Source organism: Sapajus apella, unplaced genomic scaffold (assembly GCF_009761245.1).
Source record: "Sapajus apella isolate SASKATOON/1434 unplaced genomic scaffold, GSC_monkey_1.0 scaffold57, whole genome shotgun sequence".
In the NCBI taxonomy this organism is placed as follows: Eukaryota; Metazoa; Chordata; class Mammalia; order Primates; family Cebidae; genus Sapajus; species Sapajus apella.
Window position 1 is genome coordinate 8675350 of NW_022436997.1, and position 22702 is coordinate 8698051.

General features: G+C 40.7%; 1 long non-coding RNA gene across 1 annotated transcript; it reads left to right on the plus strand.

Moving 5' to 3' along the window:
• Window positions 1-1649: 1649 nt before the first annotated feature.
• On the plus strand, window positions 1650-8709 carry LOC116528157. Its single transcript, XR_004258889.1, has 3 exons — window positions 1650-1662; window positions 6549-6553; window positions 8571-8709. It is a non-coding gene; the product is annotated as an uncharacterized LOC116528157 (long non-coding RNA).
• Window positions 8710-22702: the final 13993 nt, after the last annotated feature.

Genomic DNA, 22702 nt, shown 5'->3' on the forward strand with positions numbered 1-22702 from the left:
TTTGTGAACCTCCTAATATACCATGTTTTGTCTTGTTTTTCATATATTCTCTAAGGCATCAGCAAATGCCCAGTGTTGAAAAATGTATCAAAGAGAAATTGTTCTTAGTTCTGAGGGGAAAGCTACTGGATTGCAGAGTTGTCATCTGACTGCTCTCAGGAGTTTCTCTGGAGTATCACCTTCCAGACGGAAGAATTCCAGTCTACCCTGGCCAGTAAAAATGCAGTGAGAGCCATGAGCTGATGGGATCTCAGGGAAAACATAGACCCTTTTAACATGTTCACGTTTGAAGTCTTGGTTTTGGGGATTGTGCCATAAAAGCTCAATGAGTAATACATGAATGGATCAAAGGATAACAAAGTACAAGTTGGGCAAGCAGTCGCAAGATTATGCTGGAACAAAATTAACTACAACACAGCCAGTTTGGCCTGTTCCTGGCTTCTCCACAATGTTGAAATTTGCTGATATTGTTCAATGCACCACCATCTTCACAGTGTGTCTGTCTTCTCTCTAGAAGTTTGCCATGAATGAGGGGACTTCATCTTTTTTTTGTTTTTAATTAGCCATATAGTCCTTTTTTATTTATTTTGAGATGAAGTCTCACTCTGTCACCCAGGCCAGAGTGCAGTGGCGTGATCTCGGCTCATTGCAATTCTCATGCCTCAGCCTCCCAAGTAGCTGGGATTACAGGCATGTGCCACAGCAACCAGCTAATTTTCCTGTATTTTTAGTAGAGATGGGGTTTCACCATGTTGGCCAGGCTGGTCTCAAACTCCTGACCTCAAGTGATCTGCCCACCTCAGCCTCCCAAAGTGCTAGGATTACAGGTGTGAGCCACCATGTTCATCATAGCTCCATAGTTCTTTGTGCAGAGCTGAGCATATACAAGTGGGCTGAAATGAACAAGGGGAAACTGATCTTGTAGAGATATATGGCCCAGCCTCTCTACAAAATCTCTCAATCCTTAATATCCTAAAATGCATCAGCTGTGTCTTTTTCATAATGTGTAGTCCTAGGCATCAATTGCTCTTTCTTCAAGATGACTTTTTTAAAATAATATTTTCCCAATATTCCAAACACATTATCTATGAAAGGGAGAGAGAGAAAGAAAGAAAAGACAGAGGACACACACATATAGTGAAAATTAACCATTACATGTCATGGTCCCATGGTAACAATGTTAGCTCTTCCACATGCATGCTGAGACCTTCATGGGGAAATGCCAGTCCATCAGGAATAAAACACAAAGCATGCTTCCTTTGCTTCATTTTAACAACTATTTTATCTTGCATAAAACTTTTCTGAGAAGAAATTTTCCAAGTTCTCCTAATCAAAGTGTGGCAGGTTACCTTGGCTATTGTCAGCATCAGCTCTAATAACATGAACTACTTTCTGAAAATAAAGTAGGTAATGTCTTCCCAGTTCTAGTTGTTAGCACAAATACTCTCCCACAGATTTACAGGAAAATCAGCTTCCCAGGAGGATAGTTGAGAGACTCAGTGATTGTCCCTCAGGGAAACAGAGAGAGGCCTAACTCATCTCACTGGATTTGTCCAAAAGCAAAGTATTTAGAATTCAGGAAATCTTCAGAGGTTGGAATTAATTAAGCATGACATGAATAACTAGTAAAGTAAATGGTGTATCTGTTGATACTAACAATAGGTCAAAACTTATTAACAAGGACTGTTTATCAACAAGAATGTTACTGTGGGATATGGGTAGTGACAGGTCAGTTGTAACTAAGCAGGGTCAGAGATGGCCACCAGCTATAGCAAAACTGATTTTTTCCTGAAAGATGCCAATATGGAGTTAGAACAACTAATGGACCAGGTTATCCAGAAGATATACGAGCTCTACCACCCATGAAAAAAATGCAACATAAAACTGGGCAATACTGTAAATACACTCATAATTTACAAAAAAAAAAAAAAGTCATAAAAACCATAGTGGAAAAATACTGCCCATTTTGCTTTGTAACTTTTTTTTAGAATATCCCTTAAATTTTTCATTTGATTTTTAAAATGAAATAAATGCTATTAAGACGCTTATACTAAGTTCTTCTTCATGCCGAGCACATAAGACATTCAATAATTTTTAATGTTTACTAGTTGATCAGTTGCTGTTGAGGACAAGCAAAGTCTAGCTTCATACTAAATATTTTATGACTATTTTATTCTTATGTTATAAACTCAGGTGTATTGTAGCAGTCAGGGTTTTCTCCCATTGAATCAGGTGACATTTAAAATCAAAATGATTTAAAGGGCAGTTAGGAAGTCTTAATTTAATTAGGTCTTAGCATTTACTTAAGCAAATCTCTTTAACTGCTTGGGACTCCAATAGTTTTGTGGAACTGGGTTGATTCTGCCTGTTTTGTGTATATTACATGTATATTGTGAGACACTATATATGAAAGCCTGAAAAAGGTCAAAATACTATGAACACTGAATATCATCATCATCATCAAGGAAAATAAACACTGCAGTGCAAAACTAGTTTTTTTTAAAAAATATATCACTTCTCACACTTATTACTTCTGTGCTAGAAACCTAGCAGACACCTGAACCTACCTTACCCTGAAGACACATGGCCACCCATCCCTGACACTATCACCCAATACAACCCACACCAAGACCAAGCTATTGGTGCTTGTTACTATGTTTTTCACAAGAGCAGCATGAATGTTTCAAGTTTTTATCCTCTCTCCAAAATAAGCAATTGCATCATGTTGACTGGATATGACGCCCTGTTTCACATTTTTCAGAAACTATATTTTCTTGGGAGACTGTTAATTGGTGGCCTGCAGCTGACCACCAATAGAGCTACAAGTCCGTAACTGGAGGACTTAGTGCTGTAGTGAAGCATCCATTGAAGTGAGGGCACAAAGGCATGGCCCCCTTCATGGTAAAAGAAGAGTGAAGGTGGATGATAAATGAATGACCAAGGGGTCAACTTCTTGATTGAGTGCCTGTCCTGTGCCTAACGTGGAGGCTAGAATTGCAAGAAAAGACACAGTCCTGTTCAAGACTTATCCAGTCTAGTTGAGATGATGTGTATAAAACATATTTTTTTAAAAACACAAAATATAAGATTCTGTCCTCATGAGTGGAGTTGGATGGCAGAAAACACGTGCTAAAGGAGTTCAGAAAAGTAACCTGAAGATTTCAATGATGGGGGAAATACACACAGGAACTGAACTTGTGCTGTGCCTTACAAACACAGGTGGAATACCTGGATGTATGGAGGATAGAATGGGAAGTAAGGATGCTAGCCCATACCATGCAGATGGACTGCGTAGGGAATAGTGGGATAATGAAAGGTCTTGACATCTTGTCAAAGTTTAGACTCAGTGCAGCTAGAGGTGAAGACCCACTAGAGATTTTGATTTGGGAATAGCCTGACAATATCAAACAGCCAAAAATACAAAATAGCAATCAGTTTGGGGCTTTTCCCATGGGTACAGAGAATGGAGGGATTAATTCAGGTATGACAGACTACATATTTTCTATGGCCTCCAAAGCATACCCAGCATTTCTAATGCACAGCCCTCCACAATCAGTGCAGGTTTATGGGTGTCCAAGCCCCATTATAGGAAAGGGTTTATTCAAGAGCAAGTTTGTTGAAAAAAGGAAAGCTGTCAGTATTTAAAATAATAAATAGGGTGATGGTTAATTCCCAAATTAGGTACTCCTAAACTAGTGAAAATTTACAAAAATACCCCTGTTGAGAATTTAAGACAATTAATCCAGAGGATACAAATCTTTTCTGCTGTGAAAGGAACAATGGTTAAATGCACAGACTTCAGAGTCAGAACATCTAGGTTTGAATCCCAGCTCTGACACTTACTTGCTGTGTGACTTTGGATAAACTTATTAACCTTTCTGGGCCTTGGCCTCCCACTTATAAAATGAGCAACTTACTCATGGGTATAACTTATGGGTATGTTACAAGAATTAAAGAAATTAAGGAGAGCTCCACCAAGATGGCCAAATAGGAACAGCTCGGGAGTACAGCTCTCAGTGAGAGTGACGCAGAGGACAAGTGATCACTGCACGTCCAACCGAGGTACCAGGTGCATCTCAATGGGACTTGTTGGACAGTGAGTATAGCCCAAGGAGGGTAAGCCAAGGCAGGGTGCGGTGCTGCCTCACCTGAGAAGTGCAGCGGACCAGAGGACCCCGTGTCCTACCCAAGAGAGGCCATGGGGGCTTTTACAGCCACTCCAGCACTCTGGTTCAAATACTGCACTTCTCCCACAGCCTTTACAGCCCAGATACCAGGAGACTCCTGCTGGTGGACAAGTGCCTTGGGTTTCCAGCACAATAACCTGCACAAATCTGGGTAGCTTTTTAACTGGTGCCTGAAATGACTGCAAAACAGAGCCACACATTCCCCTGAAAAAGAGGGGGCTGAAGGCGGGGAGCCAGGTGATCTGGCTCAGTGAATCCCTCCCCAACAAGACCAACAATCTGAAACACACTGGCTTGAGAATATCACAGCCAGCACAGCAGTTTAAGCTTGACTCGGGCTGGTCAAGCTCCATGGGGAGGAGGGCATCCGCTATTACCGAGGCAGTCCGCCATTACCAAGACAGTTCTAACCTTACCTGTGTAAACAAAACCACAAGGATATTTACACAGCAGCTGGACAGAGCTCAGTGAATCCTCTGCAGGCAGACTGTAAGTAGACTCCTTCCTTGCTGGGCAGGCATCTCTGAAAAATGGCAGCAGCATGTCAGGAACTCAAATAAAACCCCACCTTCCTGGGAGAGAGCACCCGGGAAAAGAGGCAGTTGTGAGTTCCGCTGTAACAAACTTAAATGTTCCTGCCCAGCAGCTCTAAATGGAACAATGGCGCTCCCAGCATAGCACTTGAGCTCTAATAAGAGACAGACTGCCTTCTCAAGTGGCTCCCTGACCCCCATATATCCAAAAAGGCACCTCATAAAGGACAGCTCTGGCTGACATCTGGTGAGTACCTTCTGGGACAAAGATACCAGAAGAAGAAACAGGCAGCAACCCTTTCTATTCTGCAGCCCCCGTGGGTAATTCCCAGGAAAACAGGGTTAGGAGTGAACCTCCAGCAGTCCTGCAGCAGAGAGACCTGTTAGAAGGAAAACGTAAAAAACAGAAAGAAATAGCTGCAACAACAACAGAAAGGACGTCTACTCAGACCTCATCTGAAAGTCACCAACTTCAAAAACCAAAGGTAGATAAATCCACAAAGATGGGAAGAAACCAGCACAAAAAGGATGAAATCAGCAAAATCAAGAACACCTCTCCTCCTTCAAGGGGTCACAACTCCTCACCAGCAAGGGAACAAAACTGGAAAGAGAATGAGTTTGATGAATTGACAGAAGCAGACTTCAGAAGGTGGGTAATCACAAACTTCTCTGAGCTAAAGGAACATGTTCTAACCCAATGCAAAGAAACTAAGAACCTTAAAAAAAGGTGAGATGAAATACTAAGTAGAACAACTAGCTTAGATAAGAACATAATCGACTTGAGGGAGCTAAAAAACACAGCACAACAACTTCACGAAGCATAAACAAGATTCAATAGCTGAATCGATCAAGCAGAAGAAAGGATATCAGAGATTGAAGACCAACTCAATGAAATAAAACTAGAAGGCAAGATTAGAGGACAAAAGACTAAAAAGAAACGAATAAAGCCTCCAAGAAATATGGGATTATGTGAAAAGACCTAACCTACATTAAATCGGTGTACCTGAAGAGGGCAGGGAGAATTAATCCAAGCGGGAAAAAACTCTTCAGGATATTATCCAAAAGAACCTCCCCAACCTATCAAGGCAGGCCAACATTCAAGTCCAGGAAACACAGAGACTACCACCACAAAGATATTCCTCAGGAAGAGCAACCCCAAGGCACATAATGGTCAGATTCACCAGGGTTGGATGAAGGAATAAATGCTAAGAGCAACCAGAAACAATGGTTGGGTTACCCACAAAGAGAAGCCCATCAGACTCACAGTGAATCTCCCAGCAGAACCCCTAAAAGCCAGAAGAGAGTGGGGACCAATATTCAACATCCTTAAAGAAAAGAACTTTCAACCTAGAGTTTCATGTCCAGCCAAACTAAGCTTCATAAGTGAAGGAGAAATAAAATCCTTTACAAACAAGCAATTGCTGAGAGATTATGTCACCATCAGGCTTGCCTTGCAAGATCTCCTGAAGGAAGCACAAAACATGGAAAGGATCAACCAGTACCAGCCACTGCAAAAATGTACCAAATGGTAAAGACCATTGACACAATGAAGAAACCATGTCAACTAATGGGCAAAACAACCAGCTAGTATCAAAATGGCAGGATCAGAGTCACACAAAATAATATTAACCTTTAATATAAATGGGCTAAATGCCCCAATCAAAAGACACAGACTGGCAAATTGGATAAAAAGTGAAGATCCATCAGTATGCTGTATTCAGGAGACCCATTTCATCTGCAAAGACACACACAGGCTCAAAATAAAGGGATAGAGGAAGATTTACCAAGCAAATGGAGAGCAAAAAAAAAAAAAAAAAAAAAAAAAAAGAGCAGGTTTTCAATCCTAGTCTGATAAAATGGACTTTAAATCAACAAAGAAGACAAAGAAAGAGACAAAGAAGGGCATTACATAATGGTAAAAGGATCAATGCAAGAAGAGCTAACTCTCCTAAATATATACACATCCAATACAGGAGAACCCAGATACACAAATCAAGTTACTAACGACCTACAAAGAGACTTAGACTCCCACATAATAATAGTGGAAGACTTTAACACTCCACTGTCAATATTAGACAGATCAACAAGACAGAAGATTAACAAGGATATCCAGGACTTGAACTTAGATCTAGACCAAGTGGACCTAATAGACATCTACAGAACTCTCCACCCCAAATCCACAGAATATACATACTTCTCAACACCACGTCGCACTTACCCTAAAATTGACCACACAATTGGAAGCAAATCACTCCTCAGCAAATGCAAAAGAATAGAAATCCTAACAGTCTCTCAGACCACAGTGCAATCAAATTAGAACTCAGGATTAAGAAACACACTTAAAACTGCACAACTACATGGAAACTGAACAAACTGCTTTGGAATGACTACTGGATAAATAATGAAACGAAGGCAGTAATAAAGATGTTCTTTGAAACCAATGAGAACAAAGGCACAATGTACCAGAATCTCTGAGACACATTTAAAGCAGTATCTAGAGGGAAATTTATAGCACTAAATGCCCATATGAGAAGTGAGGAAAGATCTAAAATTAACACCCTATTATCATAATTAAAAAAGCTAGAGGAGCAAGATCAAACAAATTCAAAACCTAGCAGAAGACAAGAAATAACTAAGATAAGAGCAGAACTGAAGGAGATAGAGACACAAAAAAACATTTCAAAAAATCAATAAATCCAGGAGCTGGTTTTTTGAAAAGATCACCAAAATACATAGGCCACTAGCCAGACTAATACAAAAGAAAAGAGAGAATAATTGAATAGATGCAATAAAAAATGATAAAGGGGATATTGCCAGCAATTCCACAGAAATAAAAACTACTATCAGAGATTACTATAAACAACTCTGTGTACATAAACCAGTAAATCTAGAAGAAATGGATAAATTCCTGGACACTTACACCCTCTCAAGATTAACCAGGAAGAAGGTGAATCCCTGAATAGGCCAATAACAAGGTCTGAAGTACAGGCAGCAATTAATAGCCACCAACCAAGAAATGTCCAGGTCTAGATGGGTTCACAGCTGAATTCTACCAGACATACAAAGAGGAATTATTACCATTCCTTCTGAAATTATTCCAAACAATACAAAAAGAGGGAATCCACCATAACTCATTTTATGAGACCAACATCATCCTAATGTGAAAATCTGACAGAGATACAACTAAAAAAGAAAATTTTAGGCCAATATCCATGATGAACATCGATGCAAAAATCTTCAATAAAATACTGTCAAGCTGAATGAAACAGCACATCAAAAAGAGTATCAATCACAATCAAGTAGGATTCATCTTGGGGATGCAAGGCTGGTTCAACATACTCAAATCTATAAACGAAATCCATCACATAAACAGAACCAAAGACAAAAACCACATGGTTATCTCAATTGATGCACAGAAGGCCTTCAACAAAATTCAACAGACTTTTACGCTAAAAACTCTTAATAAACTGGGTATCTATGGAACATATCTCAAAATAATAAAAGCTATTTATGACAAACCCACAGCCAGTATCATACTGAGTTGACAAAAACTGGAAGCATTCCCTTTGAAAACTGGCACTAGACAAGTGTGCCCTCTCTCACCATTCCTATTCAACATAGTATTGGAAGTTCTAGCCAGAGTAATCAGGCAAGAAAAAGAAATAAAGGGTATTCATTTAGGAATAGAGGAAGTCAAATTGTCTCTATTTGCAGACAACATGATTGTATATTTTAGAAGACTCCATTGTCTCAGCCAAAACCTCCTTAAGATAATGAGCAACTTCAGCAAAGTCTCAGGATACAAAATCAATGTGCAATACTCACAAGCATTCCTATACACTGATAACAGAGAGCAAATCATGAGTGAGCTGCCATTCACAATTGCTACAAAGAGAATAAAATACCTAGGAATACAACTAACAAAGGATATGAAAGACCTCTTCAAGCAGAACTCCAAACCACTGCTCAAGGAAATAAAAACGGACACAGATGGAAAAACATACCATGCTCATGATTAGGAAGAATCAATGTCGTGAAAATGGCCATACTGCCTGAAATAATTTATAGATTCAGTGCTATTCCTATCAAACTACCATTGACCTTCTTCACAGAACTGGAAAAAAAAACACCTTAAACTTCATATGCAACCAAAAAAGAGCCTGCATAGCCAAGACAATCCTAAGCAAAAAGAACAAAACTGGAGGCATCATACTACCTGACTTAAAACTATACTACAAGGCTACAGTCATAAAAATAGCATAATACTGGCACCAAAACAGAGATATAAACCAATATAACAGAACAGAGACCTTGAAAGTAAAGCCACACATCTATAACCATCGGACCTTTGACAAACTGGACAAAAATAAGCAATGGGGAAAGGATTTCCTATTTAATAAATGTTGTTGGGAAAACTGGCTAGCTATATTCAGAAAGATGAAACTGGACCTTTTCCTTACACCTTATACACAAATTAACTCCAGATGAATTAAAAATTTAAACATAAGACCTAACATTATTAAAAACCCTAGAAGAAAAACCTAGGCAATACCATTCAGGGCATAGGCATAGGCAAGGACTTCATGACTAAAATACCGAAAGCAATGGCAACAAAACCAAAATAGACAAATGGGATCTAATTAAACTTAAGAGCTTCTGCACAGCAAAAGAAACCATCATTATAGTGAATCAGCAACCAACAGAATGGGAAAAAAATGTTTGCAAGCTACCCATCTGACAAAGGGCTAATATCCAGAATCTACAAAGAGCTAAAACAAATATACAAGAAAAAAAACAAACAACCCCATCAAAAAGTGGGCAAAAGATATGAACAGACACTTTTCAAAAGAAGACATTTATGTGGTCAACAAACATATGAAAAAATGCTCATAATCACTGGTCATTAGAGAAATGCAAATCAAAACCATATTGAGATATCATCTCATGCTAGTTAGAATGGTGATCCTTAAAAAACCTGGAGACAACAGATGCTGGAGAAGATGTGGAGAAACAGAAATGCTTTTACACTGTTGGTGGGAGTGTAAATTAGTTTAACCATTGTGGAAGACAGTGTGGCAATTCCTCAAGGATCTAGAAACAGAAACGTCATTTGACCCAGCAATCTCATTACTATATATATACACACCCAAAGGATTATAAATTAAGTCGTTTATAATACACATGCACACATATGTTCATTGAGGCACTGTTTACTTGGAACCAACCCAAATGCCCATCAAAAATAGACTGGATAAAAAAATGTGGCACATATACACCATGGAATACTATGCAGCCATAAAAAAGGATGAGTTCATGTCCTTTGCAGAGACATTGATGAAGCTGGAAACCATCATTCTCAGCAAACTGGCACAAGAACAGAAAACCAAACACCGCATATTCTCTTTCATAAGTGGATGTCGAATAATGAGAACACATGGACACAGGGAGGGGAACATCACGCACTTGGGTCTGTTGGGGGGTGGGGAGATAGAGGAGGGGTAGAAGAGGGTCAGGAGATTGGGGAGGGATAACATAGGAAGAAATACCTAATGTACGTAATGGGTGGATGGAGGCAGCAAACCACCATGGCATGTGTAAACCTTTGTAACAATCATGGAAGATCTGCACATATACCCCAGAACTTAAAAAAAAATAATAACGTAAAAGAGGGGGGAAATGAATTAAAGAATCGATATTTGTAAATCACTTAAAACACTAAGAGTTAAGGACATAGAATATGCTATTAAATGTTTGTTAATAATAAATAACAAACAATATAGAAGAAAGCAGAACTTCCCTAAGTATTAAGGTGGATCATAGGGATTTGTTTAATCCACTAAGAGATGTAAATATTTTAAGAATTCTAGAGAATTAATTATAGTAGTGTATCCCAACATGGATGGATTGGGGAAGTTATGCAGATTTGTATTTTCTGTTGTCACAACTGTGGAGTAAAGGTGTGGAGGAAGGAGGAGCTACTGTCATCTAGTGGGCAAAGACTAGGGATGCTTCTAAACATCCTATAATATACAGGATTGCACCCACATAATGAAGACTTACTTTGCCCAAAGTATCAATAGCATCAAGGTTCAGAAATCCTGGATTATATGTACTTGTTGCTGTTCATTGTGAACAAGAGATTCTCATGAAAAACATCATAGCAGAGTAAGAACAAAAAAAAATCCTGAATCTATCTTCTAATGCACTTCTCGTATTCTTTGTATTCCTCTGCTAACCCATTTTTGAACTCTGGTTACTGATTAAGGTTTTCCACTGTAGGCTTTAAATCAGAACAGAAGGAGTGAACATTGAGAAAGTGTTTTTTCATTTCAGTCCAGCACGATGAGCTAGCATCATCAATATGTTCATTTTTGTGCCAAATGGAGTGTGTTGCAGAGAAAGAACAAAAGCTCTTCCCTCAGGGATCATTCTCTTTGGTTGAAGAACCAAGAGCCACACCTAGGAAATTATTAGGAAGTCTCATATAAACTGTGTGTGACCAAGATTGAGAACACAATTTGAGACCACAAGTGCCCCAAATGGTCCTGGAAAGAAGAAATTGGCATACCTATAGATTATGTGAAGGCTTGGCAGACACTATCAAGTCTAAGTTAAGCTTGAGAGGTGAATAGGATTTCAGTGGATGAAGAAAAAGTATTCTTTTGATTAGTACTATGATAAGTGAAAGTGTGGTGGTGGGAATATTTGTGTGTCCAAAGACAGTGAGGCATTCTCTCTGGAAGGACTATTTCAGAGGCTGGAAGGAGAGTGGAGAGAAGCTTGGTGAGAATAGAAAATAAGTTTAAGAAAAGAGGGAGCTAGTGAAAGCATTTATTTTTCTCATTATGGGAAAATTTGTTCAAGTTCTTCATACATGAAAACAACAAAAAGGAAAAGGTGTTTAAAAAGGCTGGGCTGTATCAGCATGAAGGTAGACTTCAGCAAGGAAAGAACATGGATGAATCCCACTTCCTGCCCTTGCTATGAGGTGAGGAAAGGGGCCTTCTGCCCTGGAGTCCAACGCATAAAGCACAAGCTGCTAAATCAGTTGTGCTTCATGGGAAAGGTGTTGTTTAACCTAGCAACAGTTTAAAGTTTGTACACATTTGCATGCCGAGATGTGCTACCACACAGTGCCATTTACAAACACCACCACGAGCCCAGCCTTTAGCTTGGGGTGGGTATTCATGTTTACTTAGCTATGTGGGTTTCTTTTTTTCTTTTTTTTTTTTTTTGGTTGCTAAATTATACATGTAAATCAATATGTATCTTGAATTTACATACCAAATGCAAATGGTGTGACTGTCACTTTTTCTCCTGTTCCATATTTGTTCTCTGCAGAATGAATACCATATGCACCTTCACTGAATCACTCTGGGCCTTTGCCCTTCTTGCTTCTGAGAAAATAATCATGGATGAAATAGAAGAAAGATTTCCGCAGGGCATTCCAAACACACAAGCAGTGAGGCTTTACTGCACATACCCTAATAATAGAAGTTCAGAATCAGAATTGGACAGTTAACGTAAACTAAGGAAGCGTGGCCAGTACCAGACAATAGTGGGTGATGGTAGCTGCTGTGGCTGGAGAATGGAAGCTGACTGACAGATACTATGTTTAAAAAGAAAACTAAGCCTGCTGGGAAGTAGGGAACACACACTAGGCCAAAGAGCCTAAGAGCTACTCATTGGCTGCCATCGTCATGGGCAGGCGGCACTCAGAGTGCAGGTCAAAGGTCATAATTCTTCTGAGGGATCTTGGCCCTTGCCCCAGTGCCCTTGTCAAACATAAGCCCTTGTACTCCTAGGAGGTGACGAGCATTGATCTGTAGTCCCCAATTCCTCATAAGATGGTTCCCTCTTTTCTTGGCTGGTCTGCAATTCTTTGAGGGCCTAGGACTCTAGATGGTATCTCTGGGCAGGGCCCAGGACCTTTTCTTTCCCCTTCTAGCCTATGCACATGGACTTGCAGACAGCATGGCTCATTTGCCTTCCTGATTAGTCAGTTTAGTGTTTAGAACCCAAGCCCCAACCAGAAACCCTCTCTAGGAAATCCTGCTCCATCATTTATTTAAAAAAATCAAATAGACTCTTCGACATAAATTCCAGGAATATTTTGGAGCAGAAAAACAAATTAGTTTTCCCCTGGTGCCCTCTTCTAATTACAGCTCTAAAATTCTACCCTTATTTCTGACATTGTCTTTCTTCATGTGAAATAATTTCTACTATTAACTGCATAAAATTGGCAAGATTAATTCTGAGGGTTTAAAAGAAAAACCTAAGTTTGAGTTTGATCCTTTTCACCAAATCTCATTGAAATTTTTTTTTGCTAGTTCGGTACAGTTTCCCATTAAGAGCTATCAAATTCAATCAAGGTACTCAATTCTTATAGTTCAACTTTCCTGAAATTCAGCACTCTTCTCTCCTTCTCAAGGAACTTTGCTAATAAGATGCATAGAGTTGTCGTTCAACCTTAGTTACATCAAACGGATGCATTTCAGATCTTTCATATCTAAGACAGGAGCAGTAAGAACTTAATCATTTCCAAATGGAAACAAAGCTCTCCCATCATTGACAACCATGCTATGTCAGCCCCGCAGATTCCGTGGTCCCAACCAACTGGTGGAAAGAGCTCTACTCCTTTCCTTCTGACCTTTCCCCATTCCTCACCTACTGAAGGGCTTCTTTGGGAATCCAGTTGCATTTGAAGGGCAGTGGCTAATTTCAAAGACCAAAGCATTTCAGAATTCTCACCACTACCTTTAAAAATGAGAGTGAATGCTCAGAATACCTTAAAGTAACTTAATCTGTGCTTATTTACTTCCTCCATACCCACGTGCACATATATCATTCTTTTTGTGTATGCACCAGGAGAGAAAGCAAACCAATGTACACTGTAATGGAACCACTAATGAGCTGATGCTATCTACTGGCCTCTTTAAAATGCTGTTCCCTTCCTGTTTTGCATTTGTTGGGTTATAATTTTAAATTACCTATGCATCCCCAGCTCTCCTCCTTACCCCTCCTCTTTAGTGCTATCCTCCCTCTTTCTTTCTGTAATCCAAGAATCACATTTTCTTAAGAACTGACAGGTTCACACTTTTATGTGCATACACACATACATATATGCACACAAAGACCATACCTTATGATCACTCAATTTTAGACTTTAGGTTGAAAAAGGCATGTGCGTGTGCACAAACTGTCCTTCTCTGTAGCTCCCTTCTTCCAAACAATGTTCTGAGATTCAATTTCCTGACACAGCATTCTTTGTTTGCTGGGGATTCTTTGTTTATTAAAGGTGGCTTTTTTGTTTATTAGCTTATGTGTTTGTTTTTACACAATGTTCAGTGTCTGGTAAGGGTACATGGATGCAGCTTCCTAATTTGGGAAGAGGCAGAGTTGATGACAGGTTGAGAATAAAGAGTGATATTTTATGGATAGAGTGATCATATGTCCAGCCTCCCCAGAACAGGCATGGTTTCAACTGTTGTTTATTATCAGTACCAGCCTTTTACTCTCTTAGGTTCTAACCTACTAAAATGGTGGCTTCCAGCTTTGAACTGACACATCACCTCTCCATTGCATCTACCCCATATTCAGCAGAAGTTAACTAAGGGGACTGCTGTGTCAGAGCTTTGGATCTCAGCCTGTAGTGTATGTGTGTGTAGGGGTAGGGGTTGTTGGGGCATGTTTAGCTGTCACCCAGTGGGAAAGTACTGGGGAGATACACAGAATATTTACTCTCCAAGGCCCAGTTTATACCTCCTCTTTGCCTGTGGTCATTCAGCCCACATGCAACTCATGCTTCACTAAACCCAAAATACTTTGGGTCTATAGTTATCATTTGGCAAAGAGCATGAAGGTCTAAGTGACATCTCTTGTCTTTTGTTGTTTTTCATGTTAATGTAGCTCCCCAATTAGACTGTAAGCTCCTTAAGAGCAGGGACAGAATCATCCTTTCAGCACTTATCCACAGGCTGAAAGTTGCTGAGTGAATTTTGACTGATAACCACTCTAAGCCACTGGGATGAAACCCTGCAGTTGCACACTGTAGTCAATTCATAACAGCTTCCATGAAGTGGCAATGCCGCCTAAGTCAGCTTCTTGGCCATTGAGTACTTACTCAAAGGGAATCCTGCTCTCCAGGATCATAAACGGTGGAGTTGAATGAATTTCCAGGGTTGGAAAGAACTTTAGAGATGGTTAGACTCAGATGTGTTGCTTTACAGATGGGAAATGGGCTGACGAGGTCAAGTGACTTACACCACGAATTGGTAGCAGGCCTGGATCCTAGAATGCACACTGATCTCCTTTCTTCTCCTGCCTTGGCAAAAGAGACTCTGAGGCAGAATATCAATTTCCCTGTCAGGGGTTTTTTATTTGGCCATGAAATAGAGGCTTATTCTCCCTCAATATCATTTCTTGGCTTGCTTTCTTGTAATTTTGTAACTACTTGGATATTTTTTTTGGGGAGGTGTAACTATTTGGATTTTTTTCTCCAACTTTATCTGCAGACCTGTAATCTCCTGAACTGCTTGTCCACAATCACTCTCTGCTTTCCACAGGAGGGAATCATCTGTGGAGTGTCTGCCAAAACTCAAGAATATTCTTCACAACATGGCCTCCGCCAGAGCGGACCTCTAGACCCACCATTCTGCTCTCCTGTGGATTCTTACTGCATCTTTCTCTGAACACTCAGTTGTCACTCAGCATTGGATTTGTGTGCTGTTACTGCTTCCACTCCCCCCGCCCCCACCCGCCCTTTCTTTTTCCTCCCTCCCTCTCCCCAAGCAGACATTTGTGTTCAAAGGCACTGCCCTATCTGGCTCCAGTCTTTTCACAGCAAATTCCTCCTCCCCAGCCCTGGATCTTCCCTACAGAGGTTTTTTGGCTCTTTCTTCTAAGACTCAAGGCCCTTCCATGCTGCCTAAGTAGCTCCTTTCTAGGGAATCTCTTTTAAACCATCAAATAGAGTACAATACCTGACTTTGTTGCTTAATTACTTTGTGTAATATTTGGTAAATACTATTATATTCTGATATATAATTTGGAGGACATTCCTTGTGCTATATGTGGTCATTTTTTTTTTATAAAAACTATTTAATTATCAATCTAAAGGTCCATATCACAACCCTGTATCACAATATTGTACTCAAGGCAAAATCAGATTACATTTGGACTCACGATGCCTCCGGAATGTGGTTTGCATACCGCTTTTATTTTCCGTAAAACATGCTATTGCAGCACAAAATTTCTGACAGTATCCAGCACTCTGGGCAAGGTAAAATATAAAATTTAAAAGTTAAAGAGAAACGAAAAAGTGGTGTCTTATTAAAGACAAAGAAAAAGGTGATAAAGAGAGGAGATTTTTTTTTCTCCAAATTAGCCATTCATTATTATTACAAAGAAAAAACGGAAAGACAAATTGTCTTTTCCAAGGTGCCTAGCCAGTCTTCACAAAGTCCCCAGTGTGCTTTCCACCATGCAGTGGCCTCCAGCTGTGCCTGCCTTTCCCACCCTGGGGCCCTTATTAGCTGTGATGTACACATGCACACAGTAAGCCTTGCTCTGTCTTCTGCTTACTCCAAGAATTTCATATTAATCCCTTCCCTCTTCCCCTGAAGTTGCTTTCTCAATCTGTGTTTTCATTTTCCCCCAAAGATGTAGGTTTTCTGAACAACTAAGCCCTACCTTTCCTCTTCTACCCTTCCTCCAGAATGACAAGGGTCTCTTCCTGTCAGGACTGCCAGGCCTCAAGGCCTTCTTGGCCTGAGTTGTCAGCTTGCTGGGGGCATGGTAATACCCTGTGCGGCCTATTTCCAATAATACTCTGCCCATTAATCTAACCAATCAGCTGGGGAAGGCATAGTGTCTGTGCCAGCCTCTTGGTCCATGGACCACATAGGTGCACAGCACTGCACTGTCCTCTTTCAGGAATGAGAGATTATACAATAATACAAAGGGAGCTCTGCCCTCCAGGAGCTCAGAGTCTGGGCAGAGAAAAGACACATGCACACGGAAGGAAATAAAGATTATAAAATAAAGAAAAGCCATTTAGAGTAAATTATGGTATAGGCAGTGGGTACTTGCACAAGGAGAGAAGGAACAGGTCCTCATGGGAGAATGGCAGGCAGGACTAGTTAGAAATGGGGGCTTTTGGAGGACTGGAGTGCTCATGGCTCAGAAGGGGAGGGAGGGACCCGATGCAGTGCCCTCCACTATAGCCTTCCTCCTTGTATTACCTGGCAGTTTTAAGAAAGCAATGACGCTACAACAGCCAAGTACAGTCAGAAGGAGGTTTGGGGGTTAATGAGTTTTGTTAGCATGTTACTTTAATTGCTGTCGTTATTTCTGTACATATGCCTAGAGGCTTGCAGTGAATGCATTTTATTACTAATATTAAGCATTTTGTACAGCACTTTCTGTTTGCAAAGTGCTTTACAATCATTAATTAGTTATTCCTCCTGACACCCTGGTGAGGTGATCCAGGCCTCATTCACTCCCCGGCTCAGTTATAAATGACGGCCCCAGTGTGTTGAGGTTAAATGACTTGGCCAAGGTCACCAGGCCCATCAGGGAAAGGCTAGGATTAGAATTCCCCTGTCTTCCTTTAGGCTGGGGCTGTTGCTGCTGGACCCAGCAGCTTCCCTGGACAGTGCTCATAAATGTTACAATAAATAAATAAATGAAGCCAGAGGCAGGAAAAAAAATAGTTCTTAGGCCTCATTGTTAAGGCCTAGGGACACCTCTGTCACAGTGGCAGCAACTAGAAATTGCTGAGAGAAGATCAAAACGGAGCTCCAGTAATAACATAACCTTCCATATGCTCATAGCCGGTTTTAACGCATCCTCCCGGAGACCCTCACTGTCCTTGTTGCTGACTCCTTTGAGTCCATTTCCTTTGCACAATCCTTTTTAACTCCGAAGGCATTTACTGTCCAAAAGGGCTCCGAGATGTATAATAACGCGGTGATGCCTGAAAGAGCACCGTGTCAATTTAATTTGAGCCAATTTGACAAGTCTGATACACTTTCGGGACAGCAGCCCACCACAAGACGACACAAGGCTTCTCTTGTTAGGTTCTTACCCTTGCTATTTCTCCTGGAGGTAATTACCTTAGATCAAGAGACCGATTGTAAACACGTTATGTTTTGCTGACAACACAAAGCTGGGGAGAAGCAGGAACTCCAGTTTGAGAGGCAAGGAAAATGCAACACGATGTGCTTCCCTCTGTAAGCTGCTATGCGGTAAATGAAATTCAGCATTGACAAACACACATTAATGCCATTGGCCAGGGAGAGGGGCGGACAGGAAAATGCTGACCTGCAGAAGGAACATTTTCTAAAAGTGTCCCTGGGCCGCACTGCTGGAAAATTCACAGAGGGAACCATTAGATTCCAGAGACTCTGGGAGTTGTCTTTTTATTTTAAAATAATGCATCAACTTTGAAAAGCATTCCCCCTACCTTACTTCTTTCCCTACACCTGCCCATGCCCACTCTCTGGCACTTCTGCCAACTGGAGTAGCTCCTAAGACATTTTCTAGGGATTAGTGATCAAAGCCGACATCCTGTAAGGAAATAGAGATTCTTCTAAAAACAGGAGTACCCGATTTAAATCCTCTGATGGCAGATGTTTTTTAAAAGAAAAACCTGTTTTGCCTCAATTCGGGCAGGACAAGCCCAGCCTTGATTTATGTTCATTACTCTCACAATCTTCCTTTCAGATGTGAGAGGGGATCATGATTGTTCAGTTTGTAGCACATTTCTCACTTCCATTTTGATGATATTTCCAGAAAAATGTCAGGACCAGATGGGCCACCTTCCCCCGCAACTCCTAAAGTTAGCTTTACCTTCAAGGAGAAGAAAACACCATCAATGGTTTAGCACATACTTCACAAGATTTCCTTTTTTGGTTTGTTTACTTGTTTTAAGCAATCTTTCCCTGTGCTAAAATGAGCATATACTAAGGATCTGTCACCCTGCTATGTGCTGGGTAGTAGGGGTGGGCAGTAGTTAGTGGACACATGAGGAAAAGAGATCAGACTGTTTTCAGGGAACTTACCATGGGGGCAAGGAAAAAAAAAGTGGATTTAAAAATAACAACGCTGCTCAGCTGTACTAGAGATGGGTCAGATGCCGACAGATAATCATTGTGACAGGAATTTGTGGGTCAGGGATAAGAATAATCCACTGGGAACTCATAGTGGTAGAAAGGTTTCAGCAAGGCCTTGAAGAGTGAATATACCTACACTGATGCGCACAAACAAACACCTATGTTGTTTTTTTTCCCCTAATCTAAAAGTCTCATCTGACCTAGAATCACTGATCAGTGCTCTTTGAATTCTACCTGACTGCCCTCAAGGTTCTAGAAGCTGGAGAGGAAATTGGTTTGGGGTTTATTTGGTTCATAGTGAAGGCATCTCAGGACAGGCTCTGTATTTGTGGTTACCACAGCACAAGACCTTATTCCTGAACATGAAGAACTTGATTTTCTTTTGTGTGGCTTTTTTTTTTTTCTAGTGAGCCTCTAAATGCCTGAGCCAACCCCCCTCCCCTCCAACCCAGGGATCCCATGGGGCACTGGGGCTGTTGGAGGAGGACACGTACTGATTTTTCCTTGATGGTGCTTGGTCACTGTCAGAGCCACTGGCAGAGGACAGCCATTCCAGGTGGCTTCTCTCCTTCTGCTAACACCCAGGGCACTGTAGATCCCTGATCAAGTTTTTCAGGGTGGCACTCTCTCACTGTACACAGTTTTGAGTGCCTTTGTGCCAAAGTGTCATTTGTTTGAGTAGTTCTCAGTAATAATATGGAAATAATCTCTAATATTAATTAAACACATATTGTTACTGTGTGTAAGGAGCTACGCTAAATGCATTGCAGTATTACTTTACAGAATCCCCATAACAGCCCTCTGAAGTAGGTATATTCATTATTCCCATGTTTAACATGAATAACCTCAGGCTTAGAAGGGTTGCTAAGAATTTCAAGCTTATACAACTAGCAATTGATGGTGCTGTGGTTAAAGGCAGCTCTGGCTGACTCCAAGCTTTCTTCTCTTAATCCCCACCTCCTTATGTGAACACAAATGAGATGACAATACAGTATATATAAAGAATGGCTGTTCTTCCATCTCAGCTGTTTTTAACCCACATGAAATCTTGAAGTTAAGAAGAAAGATATGTGAACCACCAAAACAGTTACCAAAAATTCCCTGTACTGATGGACTTACTTTTAACTCATAAGAGAGTCATCCAGTGACTACTGAATGCTCTTCTACAAATAATTATCTTTTGTTCCTATCACTTACAAATGCAGATCAGACACAGCAGCCAATCCCATTTTAACCTATAACGAAAATGAAATTGGTGGATATATGGTTACATTCCCAAGGAAATTATGCTGGCAGATGGAGGGGTCAGGATGCAAGTCTCAGTTTGTCTGAGTCCTAACAATGACTTTGAGAGGGTTTTTCAGAAACATTCTCTGACGTCAAACCCAAATGTTAAGTTAATCTTCAGGAATCTAAAGAGGTCCTCATACAAAGGGGATCATAAGTCATGGGGTGCTAGAACTGCAAAGAGATTCTTTTAATCAAAACCATAATTTAAGAGTTGAGCTCTAAGTCTTTGTAAAATGTGAGGAACATGGTAATTGAAGGATTCTGAACTTTTTGATGTGGTTTTACCAACCTAGACTAGAACCTGTCATTACTCTAGAACGTGATTATTCCATGGCTTAGCCATAACTAGCCCAAAGTATAAAAATATATCATCTCAAGCAGCTTTTCATGCCTTAACAGATCATGCCAAGAATAGCATAGAATCTTAAATCAATAGACTAGTTTCAGTCTTTGACTTTTTCTAGCTTAAGTAGCTAAAAAGTATCAACACAGCACTCCTATGAATATACATAAAAACCTTCAATCGAGAGATCCAAGATGGCCAATTAGACACAACTCCAGCACACAACACCCAGCAAGAGAGATGCAGAAATCCAGAAATCTCCTAGCTCCAACCAAGGTACCAGGTGCATTTCAATGGGTCTGGTCCAATGATGAGCAAAGCCCACTCAGGGCAGACCAAGGTGGGGAGGGGTGCTGCTTCACCCAGAAAGAGCTTCTGACCAATGAGTCAGAGGCTCCCCTCTGGCATTCCAATCCAGATACAGCACTTCCCCCAAAGCCTCAGCAATACGCAGAACAGGGGATCTTTGCCAGTCAAGCGTCAGGAATTACAAGCGCAGAATTGAATAAGAGCCTGCAGACTGAGCTATTGCTCCCTCCCTCTGCCCAGAAAGAGAGGGAGCTGTAAGCAGGAGCAGCTGGGCAGGCCCCTACCGCATGACCAGAAAGACAGGAAGCTGAAAGGTGGAGATGGCCAGGTACAGCTGGGCAGGTCCCTACCCTCCCCCACAAACCCCAGAGGTCTGAATCTCTGACTCTAGTGGGTTGTGTAGCCAGTGCCACAGCCTGAGATGAACCCTGAATGATCCAGCCCAGTGGAGGAAGGGCACAACCCACCACTAGAGGGATGGGACTGGGCTACATGCTTTAATAAAAACACACAGGAAGCCTACTTAACAACGGGATAGAGTTCTTGACAACCCGGCAGCACCTACAGGTCAGTGGAAGAGGTGGGCCTAATCTCTCAGTACAAACAGAAAAGACACAGGAAGCTTCCCTAGTAACTTGAAGGAGTCCCTAGAAACCCAGTAGCGCCTCCACAGGCAGACAAGCGACCTCATCAAGGGCTCCCTAACAACACAGCCAGATAAATCCACAAAGATGGGGAAAAAACAGTGCAAAAAGTTGAGACTCTGAATAGACCAATAACAAGGGCTGAAGTAGAGGCAGCAATCAATAGCCTACCAACCAAAAAAAGTCCAGGTCCAGAAGGGTTCACAGACAAACTCTACCAGATATACAAAGAGGACCTGGTTCCATTCCTTCTGAAACTGTATCAAATAATACAAAAGGAGGGAATCCTCCCTAACTCATTTTATGAGACAAATATCCTGATACCAAAACCAGGCAGAGGCTCAACTAAAAAAGAAAACTTTAGGCCAATATCTATGATGAACATCAATGCAAAAATCTTCAATAAAATACTGGCAAACAGATTGCAACATCCCATCAAGAAGCTTATCCATCACGACCAAGTAGGCTTCATCCCGGAGATGCAAGGCTGGTTCAACATATGCAAATCCATAAATGTAATCCATCACATAAATGGAACCAAAGACAAAAACCACATGATTATCTCAATAGATGCAGAGAAGGCCTTTGATAAAATTCAGCAGCCCTTCATGCCAAAAACTCTCAATAAACTAGGTATTGACAGAACATATCATAAAATGATAAAAACTATATGTGACAAACCTACAGCCAATATCATACTGAATGGGCAAAAGCTGGACGAATTCCTTTTAAAATCAGGCACTAGACAAGGATGCCCTCTCTCAACACTCCTATTCAACATAGTATTGGAAGTTCTAGCCAAAGCAATCAGGCAAGAAAAAGAAATAAAGGGTATTCAATTAGGAAAGGAGGAAGTCAAACTGTCTCTATTTGCAGATGTCATGATTGTATATCTAGAAGACCCCATTGTCTCAGCCCAAAATCTTCTCAAACTGATAAACAAGTTCAGTAAAGTCTCAGGATACAAAATCAATGTGCAGAAATCACAAGCATTCCTATATACCAATAACAGACAAACAGAGAGTCAGATCAAGAGTGAACTCCCATTCACAGTTGCTTCAAAGAGAATAAAATACCTAGGAATACAACTAACAAAGGATGTAAAGGACTTATTCAAGGAGAACTACAAACCACTGCTCAACAAAATAAGAGAAGACATGATAGATGGAGAAACATTCCATTCTCATGGTTAGGAAGAATCCATATCATGAAAATGGCCATACTGCACAAAGTAATCTATAGATTCAATGCTATCCCCATAAAGCTACCAATGACCTTCTCC